This window comes from Mus musculus, chromosome 18 (genome assembly GCF_000001635.26).
Source record: "Mus musculus strain C57BL/6J chromosome 18, GRCm38.p6 C57BL/6J".
NCBI lineage: Eukaryota > Metazoa > Chordata > Mammalia > Rodentia > Muridae > Mus > Mus musculus.
The window spans coordinates 42,396,774-42,409,504 of NC_000084.6; the positions used below are offsets into that span (position 1 = coordinate 42,396,774).

Below are 12,731 nucleotides of genomic sequence, written 5' to 3' on the forward strand. Positions count from 1 at the left end.
GGTTATCTTCATCGACCTTCCGGAAACTGAGTATTTATTTGCCTTTTGGAGGGGCGAGGTTGGTGGTTTCAGATCAGACCAGATGAAGAAGTGTCCCTCATCTCAGCTCACTGCTCTGGTCAGAATGTCCGCCCAGTGTTCGCAAGTGACTGTAACTTCAGGAATCATATGCAAATCCTTCCTACACATCTAACCTAACTGTTGCACTTTTATAACTGTGGCTGCCGGCATAGCTAGTTCTTGTTACTTATTTAACTCTGCGTTTCCCTGTCCCGCTATGTGTGTCTCTTGTGGAAGTTCCCATATACTTTTGAGCAGCGGCAAGAGCAGGACCACAGAACTGGACCCTTTTCCTCTGTGGCCACAGTTCCCGCGAATTTTATTTTCCGTTGCTTCATGTAGTTTGTGTGTTGCCGTGTGACCTTTGGTTTCTGGAATAGATACAAATAAAACATTGCATCTCTTCTCTTTATCCCTTATAATACTTCTAAAATAAATGCTTTATTTTTCAACCTGAATTGTAGTCGTTTTCCTTTCCTGGTGCTAAAGGTAGCTCGACTTGAAAACTTGTCTCTCTTCCCCATTTCCTTCTCAGGCACTCTCACACCCTTACTACAAACTCAAGGCTATCCCTGGATCTCAAATGTCTTCAAAGGCAATCCCCTCCACTTCCTGATGCCAAACTGTCACATTACTCTCTTAACTTGGATACTTGGAAGCCTGGCTGATGGGGAGTTCAAACTCCAATCCTGCCACTCAAAAACCAAATCACCTTGGGGCTAGTTTCCTAACTTTTCTCTGTCTCCTGACCAATATTGTTGGTCTACAGAAGGAATACCTATTACCCAACTCTCACTGCTATGCTCAAGACTGGGTAAGACTATTGAAGGTGTCTGGTAGGTGGTACGTGGTACTTTATAAGAAAATACTATTTCTAAAGATTCAACAGATGGAGAGATGAGGAAATGGAGGCAAAGAGGGAGAAAAAATTTGCTCGGACAGAATATCCGGAACCTCTTCCAATTTTCTTCATTTGAAATTGTCATCCAAAAATCATCACAGAACAGTGTGTCTTGGCAGAGAGATTGAGAGGCCTGTTGCAAAATACTTATCAGTGCTTTGCACCCAACACATGCCAACAAATGCAGTGCCTTTCTCTCTTTGCACTCTATTCGAGCGGAAACTTTTCGAATGCGTGTGAGTCTTAGAAACACGTTTGCGGTTTAAAAATTAATGCTACAGAACCAGGAGTCGTCTGCACATTTCCCGGGTGCATCTTCAAAGAGCTCTGGCTCCTCTGCCTCTGGCCTAAGTTCAGAGTAAAGCAGGCTTCGGTTCTGCGTCCTGTTCCCGCGCAGTCACCCCCCCCCCCAACCTCTGTAAAAGCAAACTTGTGGATAGCCCCCAGTTCCCCAGGCCTCAGCCCCTCGCACCCGACTTGCGCAACCATCCCAGCAATTCCTCCACCTCCCTCTCCATCGGTGTCCTTTAATAATAAATGCCCTTATGCCATTACATTATATTGTGGGTTTTGAAAATTTAAAATACGGCTGATGCAATATTAATTGCCTATAGTGGTATAAAACACAGGGCCGGAGCCCAGCCGGGCTGCAGACGAGGCGGCCGAGAACGTCCCGCGCCGAAGCGAAGCGCTCCAGACGGGCGCGCCTTTGCCGGCTGCTGGGTTTCCTGCAGGTAAGAGCTCTCAGACTTTTTGTCGCTCAGGAAAGATACAGATATTCATCTGTATCAACTTTTCGAACGTTCCCTGCTGTTACTTAGTTAACTTTTAAAAGAGTAACCAGCGCAAAAGTTTGCGAGATTTTTTGGAGAGGTAGAGGGAAGTTGCCTGTCTGGAACTCACTGGGTTAAGAGTTCGAACAGCTTCGTTCTACTCCTCTCGGTGTTGCAGTGCCCCGCTTGGTTGGAGTACCTTGACCAACTTCTACCAGCGGGCGGGAGCAGAGGCCCAGTCTGCAAAGCGCCCCACCCTCTCCCTCCCTCTGAGTGCTCCCAACAGGCGCTGCTCTCTCTCCCCTTTGGCTTGACCAGAAAGCTAGGGGAGATGTGGTTTCCCCAGGATAGTACAGTGGCCTTTGACGCTGTCCGGCGGAGGAGGCACAGATCTTGCGGGGAGAGGGTGACAGCCGATTGGGGTTCTCACTGGCATAGTTTGCATCAGTGGGACATTTCCTAACACCGTGACCCCGGAAAGTCACATCACCTCAGCTTTTGCCTATAATGGCATCTAACTAATTTGAAAAGTAATCTGAGTGTTCATTTCAAGAGCTTCTGGAGCAGATTTGTCTGTTTTAATTCCCACCAGCTTGCAACATTCACCATTCAAGCCCTAGCTAGAGTTCTTTGGCCGGTATCAGGGGAAAGTGAGGCCAATGGGTTGGGCTGTGTGTATAGAAAGCTGCTGTGGACCTCTGAAGGTGGAGGGCTTTGGGTGCCCTCTGGGATAAGGAAAAAGGAGTCTAGACCCTTGCCTATCTTGACAAGGGGCCTTAAGTGGCATGAGTCAGGCAGACGAGACCGACTGGCAGAATCGGAAGGCAGGAGTCCTGGGTTCCTTAAGTGTGGTCTCTGGCCAATGACGTTCTCTCTGTCTGTGTGCCTGAGAGTGACTGCTTTCTTCAGTGTTTCTTATCCAATGTTCAGCTCTGATTATGACCTGGAGTAGACTACGGACATCTGTTGAATGTATGAAATGTCAACCTTGTAAAGTGAAAACAACTCAGGTTAAAACAGAGTACACAGGAAAACAGACTACTACACATGGACACCCAGGTCAGGGGACGGGTGGTTTGTGCTGTGTCTATTCAAAGGTGGCCAGGTTCCTTCCTTCCTCCTAAAATGGATGAGGCTGTGCCTTACCCATTGATGACCATGACTACAATGTGGTGCGCCTGTGACATAGAGCCCTGGAATGGTGAGGGGGTCATAGAAAAGGAGCAGAGAGTAACGAGTTACATCCCCCTTGCTGTGTGTGCCTGGCCATCCTGAGGCTTGCATTTAAGCTGAGATTCCTGACATCCTGCCGAGAATTTGCTCTGCGCAGATCAAGGGCAGAGGAATTCTTTCTCCTTTTACTAAAGGTGCTTTTCCTGTGCCTTTGTCTGATAAACTGAAAGACAGAACATAAGAAAAGAAAAACTATCTCCCAGGATGGCTCAGATGATTAAATGGGATCCCATTACACAAAGCAGGGTCGTAACTCTTGGCAGACGAGGAGAAATACTCCCCCTCCTCCCCCCTTCAAAACAGGAAAGTGGGAGTGTCATGGGGTAAGTTCAAGGCTTAACTGTGAACTAGACTGACCTGCCTACCACTGTCCGGTTGAGAGCCACAGTCTGGCTCTGTATAAAAGTGAAGATGGTTGTGCCTCTGAACTCGCTGCTTTACAACTTGGAAAGTGTACATTAAATAGCTTTGCATCCAGTGGATGGAAGCTACACAGAGAGGATAACTTTACCCTCTGGGAATCTCCTGAGAATTTTTTTTTTCCATTGGTGGAACCTGGTCCCTAGTCCCTTGACTTATCCCATCAGGTGTTTGAACTTTCCCAAAAAGGACGGCGAGGAATGGAATTTTAGAGTCGTTGACTCCTCCCACTGCTTCCATATTTTGCCCTGAACCAGGATGCAGGAGCCTAGGATATAGCTCCTGGAACCGCCTCCTTATTTTTACTTTTCAAGGTCTTGGTTTGGTCCTTCTTGGGTTTTTTGTTTGTTGCTTTTTTGTTTTTGTTTTGTTTTGTTTTTGAGATGGGGTATCCTATATCCCAGGGTGCTCTTGAACTCCCTAGTTCGCACCTCCACCTCACCGCCTGTGCTCCCGGATACTCCCAGATAGCACCTTGTTTATTTACACAGCGGTAAGCGAGGTGAGCTCCGGGAGAGCTCCGCCCGCTAAACATCGGCTTCCCAGAATGCTTCTCTGGGGGCTCTCAAACAGCGAGCCTCTCACACAGATGCTTCTTAGTTCACTGAACAATAATTATATCTAAAATGTTTAGAGGGTTTCCTGTATACCTGACCGATTTATGTACTTTACCAGCAGTCATTTTGCAATTCCTACATATAGTGAGGAGAATGATGGATGATGGGTGAATGGACTGATTGATGATGGAGTCATGGGTGCCTCCTCCCTTTTGAAGGCAGGGTCTTGCTGTAGCTCCGGGTTACCCGAAAGTGGCTGTGTTGATCAGACTGGCTTCGAACTTTCCTCCTCTTTCAGCCTTCCAAAGGCCAGAAGGATTAAGTGCAGTCCTCAGTGTAATTTAAATTCCATAGAGAGGGTGTTCACGACAAAGTGAATACAGCAGTTAAGAAGATCTAGGTAAATTTCTTTGACCAATTTTTTCCCCTGTGCGGGGAGTGTGGGGCAACCCAGGCTAGAGCAGGGAAGGAGAGCCGCCTGGGATGAAGGCAGCACAAAGAGGTGGTGTAGAGCGAGACAGCAGTGGTCCATAGTCTTGGCCCAGCTGCGCCCGCCCCACACCGCCACCTTTCACCTTCAATAGACCGTCGGTGGTCTCTGTGCAGTCCTTCTGCCTCCTTGTTGATCCTCCCCCAGCCCCGCAGGCACCAGCCGGAGACCGCCCAGGGCCAGATCCCCCGGGCGCCGCGGAGCACCAGCCTGGGCGGCAGTCAGAGCCCGCAAGGGCCCCGCGGGCGAATTAGCCTCCGGTTCGATCGCTACTTTCCGATCAGGTCAGGTTTCCCTCCGCCCTGGACGCTGCTTCCCCGGCAGCCCGGCTCCCCGGGCTCCCCTCGGGGTCGAGGGTCATGGGCACCTCCGGAGGGGCTTCCCCTAGGCTGCGCGGAGCCCCTGGGCTGCAGATCTCCTGTGGTCTTTCTTAGCCCTCTCACCGAGACCCCGCAGCCGCTCGGTCCCGAAAGCAGTCCCCAGCCTCAGCTCAGCTGCCTTCTGGTCTGTATAGGTGAAATCAGACAAACACCTAGCTAGCTCTCGTTTTTTGTTTTTGTTTTTTTCCCTCTAGGATTTCAAGCACAAGAATGCCAACCGTTCATCCGGGGTAACCCAATTTTCTGTTGGGTTTCTTTGGGTCTTAGTGTCTATTTATTTTGAATTACTAGCAGGAGGCACCGCCCCTCCATAGTTTTACGGTCTGGTGATATCCCACCCTATCCCACCCGGAATCTCACCTTCTCTTTCCCTAACTGCTCACTGTAAAGACTAACTTCAGTCAGTCCGGCTCCACTCCCTACCGCTCCCCTTGCCCGAGGCTTTGCCAGGCGGTCCAGCTCTGGGCAGATCGAGTTGGTGTCTCGCTCTCATAAATCAGAACCATAAAAAGCTTACTTTCGCATGCACTCAATTTCTACCAAACCTAAACTAATTGCATAAATTCCTTTAGGCCACTCAGAGTTGCTCTCTGGGCTGGGATCTGATCAATTAGTCATTAGGTACTCCATTAGCTGGGGTTTAAGCTGCCTCATATAAATGTCTCCTGTCAATTTGCTTGTAATTGAATGAATAAAAAAGGGTACGATTATTAGCACAGAAGATCAGAAGGAGGAGAGGTCAGTTTTATTCAAATATGCTAAAAATGTCTGGATCTAACAACAACAATAGCAATTAGCAGACATTGAGACAGAAGTCACACCAAGAATTCCTATCTACTGAAGGAAAAGCCCTGGCTAGAGGCACACACTAAGCAACCTAAGTGTTAGACTCTGATGTACCACGGTAGGAGGCTGTCTCTTCCACTCTAGGCATTTGAGATAGGTTGAAGCGATCCTTTCCCCCTCCCCTCCCTTCCCCTCCCTTCCCTTTCCCTCCCCTCCCCTCCTCTTCCCTCTGCCCCTTTCCTCTCCCCTTCTCTCCCTTCCCCTCCCCTTTCTACCTCTCCCTTCCCCCTTTTCCATTCCGGACGTCAATCTTCATTCCCACCCCACACCCATGTAGCCCAGGCTAACAACTTGGTAAGTAGTTGACTGATCTTGGATTTCTGATCTTTCTACCCCCTTCACCTCCTAATTGCTGGGACTACGGGTATGAGCCACCACACACGTCAGAATTAAAATTTATTACATCTTTGTTTTGCCCCCTCCAAATGAGCCCATTTCTCCACTAAGATGAGTTTTTCCTTGATGTACACAGCTATTATGGGTCTGGGGAACACAGAGGCATGAAGGAATTGGAGGGGACTCTAAAGTGGTGGTGTGGCTTTTCTGCTGAGAGATATTTAGAGTGTCTTTGGGGTTGTTTTTTCTTTACAATGACAAATACTTCAGGAAACCAGCTTAAAAGGGAAAGTGTTTAACTTTTGGTTGCAAAGGTTTCCATCCATCCTTGGTTGGCCAAAACCCCAAATGGCACCCTGAGCATCTCCCAGCAGAGAGTTAAATGACAGAAACAAAGGGAATCAGAATCATCACTAGCAAACCCACTACACTACACAGGTATTGGCAGAGTGCAAAAGAGCCTGGGGTTACTCGAAAAGAGCTGAGCTCCAGACTTACTCTCTTCACTTTGACCCAGACAAGTCTATTGAAGTCCCAATGCCTCAGTTTCCCTAGGGCTTTAACTTGAAGAATTTGAACCAGGCAATTGTTAAGTTTTGTAAAGACTCGTGGGCTCCCTTTAGATAGTGAGGAAAATGCTCTCTCTTCCAGATTTTTAAAAGATACCTTTTGCAAACTCAACTAATTTGCCCGTTTCTTGAAGTTCAACGTGAATCTCCAGGACTCATGGTCTCAGGTCCAGAGTTAGGTCTCAAACTCTGAACCAATGACTGAGGTTCCTATTTAACATACCAAAGTGGGCCTGGCCTCCAAGTTTTCCCAGCATCCCTCAGTCCTACCTGTTACAGGGCATGGCTGGCATGACTCCCTATTCTAAACTTCTCCAGTTCAGGGCGGGGCTGCCCTTCCTCCACCTGCCCTTCCCTATATAACTAGGCCATTTTGATTACCTGGTCTTTCCTTCATCTTCCCGTTTATTTACTTTCCTGGTCTCTTGGTCTGGCTCCTCCTCCCTCCCCCCATCCATGCCCCCCCCCCCCCCCCCCCCCCCCCCCCCCGCCCAGCTCAGGGTTGTGTTCATTCTGGACTCTTGCAGACCTCACTGCTTCTGGCTATCTGTGCTCCCTCTTTTATCTACAATAAACCCTTTCCTCCTCTATACGTTGAAGTAGTCGTGTCCTTTCTTTTTCTATTTCCTTTTCTCACGCACCAGCTTAGAACCTTAGATGAGGTGAGTTCTATCTCTTTGTATGTGACTATCTAAGTAACACTGCAAACTGGAAAGAAGCTCACGGAAGACAAAAACAAGGTTCTGGCTGGACAGAGTGAGTTCCAGCAAAGCCTCGAAGTGCAAAATGAATTGTCAGGGCAGAGGAAAGGCCCAAGATCTTCGCTGTCAGCAGAGATTTCAGCCTTGCTGTGGCCCTCCCCTGTTAAGCAGCCAATGTATCATGGTGCTTGCTGTGTTTGTGGTTTGGAATATTTGGGTTTTGACTTGTATTTGGCTCCTTTTTCTTTTTTCCTTAGAGCATAGCAGTACAATTACAATCGGGCTGGTGACCTTTAATCCACTCCTCGGGAGGATGAGGCAGGAGGATTGTTTCAGCCCGAGAATTATTGGCTCCCATCTTTAAAAAAAAAAAATATGTTTTAAAAAAAGATTTGTGTGTGTGTGTGTGTGTGTGTGTGTGTGTGTGTGTGTGTGTGTGTGTGTGAGTATAGAGGTAGTGAATCCCCTTTGGAACTAGAGTTACAGGCAGTTGTGAGCTGCCTGACCTGGGTGCTAGGAACTGAACTTAGTTCCTCTAGAAGAGCAACAAGTATTCTTATGAACTGAGCCATCTCTTAGGCTCTGCTCCCCCAAACCGAATTTTTTTTTTTTACTGGAAACATTTTTTTTTCACATAACATGTCCTGACTATGCCTTCTCCTCCCTCTACACTCCCTAGACCCTCTCCACCTCTCTTCTCATCCAGATTCACTGCCTCTCTATCTTTCACTAGAAAATGAACAGGCTTCTATGAGATAGTTATAAGATAATATACATTGTAATGAAATATAATAAGACAGAACAAAACGAACACATTATAATTGAACACACCTAAGTAAACAGAAGAAAAAGATCCCATGAGAAGGCACAAGAAACAGAGACCACATACACTCTCTTAGGAATCCCATAGAAACAGAACTGGAAGCCATGATCTATATGCAAAGGAGCTGTGGGGTAAAAACAGAGAAGAAAAAAATTACATAAGTAATTTAAAAAAAAAGATAAAATTAAAGAAGAAAATATAACAGAAAAAGCTCTGACATGACGTAATGACAAGAAACCTCATAGGATTTCCGTGAATTCCTTTCTGCTGACCATGTGCCCCCGGGCATGCTGCCTCCACCTAAGAATAGTTACTTTCCCCAGTGAGACCTCCGTGAAGGAAACTGTTTTCATAGTCAAGTGGTCAAATCCTAGTCATCTCAAAAAACAAATCGGATCTAAAAGAAAGGGCTACCAAGTGTGCCATGTCCTGGGTTCTAGTTCTCAGACTTCTGGGACCATGTGGTAGAGACATAACCTACCCACCCCTTTCCCTTCCCTCCCTTCTTTTCCTTCCTTGGGTGCTGAGTGTATGTTTATGTACCACATGTGTGCAGTTGTCCTTAGAGGCCACAGGGAGTGGACCTGGAGTTACAGATGTTCGTGAGCAGCACAATGTGGGTGCTGGGAACCAAACCTAGGTCTTCTGAAGAACAAGTGCTCTTAGCCTCTGGCTATTTCCCCAGACTCCATATGCCTCATCTTATAGAAGGTACTAATAACAACCTGAACGCCATTCTCCTGACCTAATTACCTCCTTAAGGCCCAGCTACAGATGCCCCCAAGTTGGAGATTAAGGCTTCAGCTTAAAGACTGAGGTGTCACAATATTCAGTTTATAGCTTAAAGCTACTGTGTGTCAATAGAGTGGGTTGATATGGTAGCCTATACACTAACATGTGGCCTACAAGAACAAAATATTATGTAAACTTTTTTGTTTTAGGGAAACAATTTGATTCAAACATAGATTTAAATCATCCTCTCCCAGAATAGCTGGGAATGAATTACACAACATCTTGAAGATACTAAAATTTGCAGGTACTCACATCATTTATTTAAAGCCCAACAGTATTTACATGACTCTACACATATCATCCTTTGTACCTTACATTATCTCTAGATTACATAGAATCCATAGTACAGTATAAATACCATGTGTGGTGACTGTTTTAGCTCATTAATAGTTTGTCAAAGTAGGGGTTTTGGTTAAGTTTAGCTGATTCATGAAAGGATATGAGACATTGGTTCAAAAACAGTAAAGTGGCAGGTTTTAGCTATTTCTGGAGCAAAGTAAACAGTGACTGGTTCTTTTTATTTTAAACAGCTTGAATATTTTTGAAATAGTGAGAATTCTCTAGACAATGAGACAAAGTCATGCTTATTGTCTGTCTGAGTTAGGGCTTTACTGCTGTGAACAGACACCATGACCAAAGCAACTCTTACAAGGATAACATTTAATTGGGGCTGGCTTACAGGTTCAGAGGTTCAGTCCGTTATCATCAAGGCGGGGAACATGGCAGCATCCAGGCAGGCATGGTGCAGGAGGAGCTGAGATTTCTATATCTTCATCTGAAGGCTGCTAGTAGAAGAGATGGTAGCTAGGATGAGAGTCTTAAAACTCACACCCACAGGGCCACACACTCTAATAGTGCCACTCCCAGGCTGAGCATATACAAACCATCACACTCTGCAAATGGTTATTGTGTTGTTGTCCTAGTTCCTGTGGCTGTAATAAATATCCTGCCCTGAAATTAGGGACTTAGAGAAGAAAAGACTTATTCCAGCTTACACTTCCAAGTAGCACACCGAGGAAAGACAGGGCAGGAACCCGGATGCAGGAACTGAAGCAAAGACCATGGAGGGATGTTGCTTACCGCCTTGTTCTCCATGCCTCCTATTCAGTCAGCTTTCTTACAAGGCCCAAATCCATCTGTCTAGGGAATGGTGCCTCCCACAGTGTTCTGAGCTCTACTACATAAATCATCAATGAACACAATTTCTCACAGACATAACCATGAGCCAATCTAGTCTGGGCAATCCTGTGATTGAGACAGCTCCCCTCCCCACACTCCCCCACGAAGACAAGTGTGTGTGTGTGTGTGTGTGTGCGTGTGTGTGTGCGTGTGTGTGTGTGAAATCATATATGTTTGTGGTGTAGGCATGTGTGTTCAAGGGTGAGAGAGCACAGATGGAAGCCAGAGGTTGTCTTTGAGCATCTCCTTCCATCACTTTATAGTTATTGAAGCATGATTTCTTGATAAGCCTAGAGCTTGATGATTCAGCTGGGCTAGCTCACCAGCTTGCCCAGGGATTCCTTGTCTCTGTCTCCTGAGTACTGGGATTATAGATGGACCACCAGCCATACCCACTGGCTTTTATGTGGGTGCTGGAGATCCGATCTCTGGTCTTCACGATTGCATGGTACACGCTTTATCCACTGAGCCATCTTCCCTTACCTGTATTCTACAAAGAAAATGAAAGGACAAGTTACGCGCATGCCCAGTTCACATATAGTACTTTCTCTTTTATATCTGTGAATTCAAGCCCCATGGGTACGGAAAATCTACTGCTTGTGTGTGTGTGTGTGTGTGTGTGTGTGTGTGTGTGTGTGTGTTTTTAAACCAACATCTTCCTAGTGATCACTTTGGAAGACTTGATATTTAACAAATATTTGAAACTAAGTCAGTGAACTAACTCTTCTATCTTCCTGTGGTTTTCTGGGCTTGCCACCGTGCTAGGTTTGCTCCTCCGGAAGAAAATAACTGCTTTCAAAGGTGAGCTCTGAAGGGTTTTTCTGGGAAAGAAGGCTTACTCTTATGCAGTGGGGTCCTGCAAGGCATAACTAGATGGGAACTAAAAGTTACACAGAGAAAGGACTACAACTGCAGCCATGGAACAAAGTCCTGGAAGGCATCAAAGCTGAGCTATGACCCCATCCGATCAGAGCACTGGAGTAGAGAGTCCGGTGAGTTCTAGGAGTGGAGGGGAAGATGTCAGGTGTATGGAGGCTGGATGAGATGGCCCCTCTTGTCCTGAGAGCTGAGTTTTCAACAGGTCATCCACAGTTTCTCCTGGTGGAAGTGTAAGGGTGTTGCTGAGACAAAAGTGCATACAACTTCCTGAGTACTAAGGAAGACAAACATTAGCTAAGTATTGTTGTTCTTTGCATTTGTTTTTAGAATATCAAAGTTCTACTGATAAAGCATTAGGCTTGGTTCTCTAGTAATTTAGTAGATTAAAAAACTCCAGGATTCTTGTCTAATTGTAGTGTTTGTTAGTACAGGAAGCCATGGGGCTGCCATTCAAAAGTCTGTGAAGAGTAAACTGGATTTCTTTCTTGCTGTTGTTTCCTGATAAGATATTTTACTCTCTTCTAATTTCTCCTTTAGAAAACAAAATAGAGACATGCTACATAAGGACCTAAGACAAAAGAATCAAAAGTTTAAGGTCTCTTTGGCTGGGAAAATGAGCTCAAGGCTAGCCTGGACAACTTATAGAGATTTTATCTCTAAAAAAAAATTGTAAAAACAAGAGTTGTAAGGTAGCGAGTGGTTGTGCATTTGGCTATCATGGAGAGGCCTTGCTTGTAATCCAAGCACTTCCCTTAGCCCGGTTTTTAAGGCCTTCCTTCTCATGTCTCCTTAGTTCTTTCTGTTTGTTTGTTTGTTTTTGACACAGGGTCTCACTGTGTAGCCCTGACCAGCCTGAAATTCACTCTGTAGGCCAGGCTGGACTCTAGAGATCCACCTGTTTCTGCTTCCCTAGTGCCGTTTCTCCTTTCCCCTGATCAGATTGGATGCTTGGGAGACTCCGTACCTGTGGCATGTTCATTTGGGCAAGGGAGTGTTCCAGAGTCTGCAGGCAGTGTAGAAAGTACTAAGTAAATAGGGATGCAAAAATTAAGTTAAGTTAAACCAACAAACGCATAGTTCCTGCATCCACAATCATTTATTTTATTTTTACTCAAATAGGGATTCTTCAGGAACGTCAGACACTGAAAACCTTGGGCTGCCCTTTCCAAGGAGCTCTTCAGTGGTGAGTGGTGCAGGCCCAGTGGGATCTAAACTAGAGAGCCCTGCTCCAGGTTTCTCTTCAAAATAAAAGCCATCGGCAAAGATATAGCCTAGTGTTGTGACTTTCCCAGGGTCACAGCATTAAGAAATGGCCCAGTGATGATGCACACTAGACCAGTGAGAACCCCAAATCTGAATCTGTTGTCACACTGTCCCCCCTCCCCCCCAGGCTCAAGGCCACTGCACTATCCTAGGGAAGCCACATCTCCCTGGCTTCCTGAATGCTATCTTCCAGCCCTTTTATTGAGTATATACTCTATGAACATTTAAAGATTTGACTTTTAGAAAAAAAATTTTTTTGTTTTGCTTTTTGCTTTTAATGTTAAAAATTTGTGAGGCTGGAGAGATGGCTCAGCAGTTAACAGCACAGGTTTTTCTTACAGAGGATTCTGGTTTAATTCCTAGCACCTACAGAGTGGCTCACAACAAATCATAACAAAATTTCTAGGCATCTGATACCTTCTTCTAACCCCTCAGGCACAGGGTCACATATAGTGCACAGATATTCATGTAGGCAAAAACAGTTATGCACAGAAGATAAAATAAATCTAAAAATAATTAAAAGAAAGAA

The 12,731-nt window shown here is 45.8% G+C and overlaps 1 long non-coding RNA gene across 1 annotated transcript in view; it reads left to right on the plus strand.

The window, feature by feature from the left end:
• Positions 1-1,626: 1,626 nt before the first annotated feature.
• Gm31438 overlaps positions 1,627-12,731 on the plus strand; it is a 35,423-nt gene continuing 24,318 nt past the window's right edge. Inside the window, exon 1 of the long non-coding RNA XR_386193.3 lies at positions 1,627-1,695. This is a non-coding gene — a long non-coding RNA (predicted gene, 31438). The remainder of the gene's footprint in view (positions 1,696-12,731) is intronic.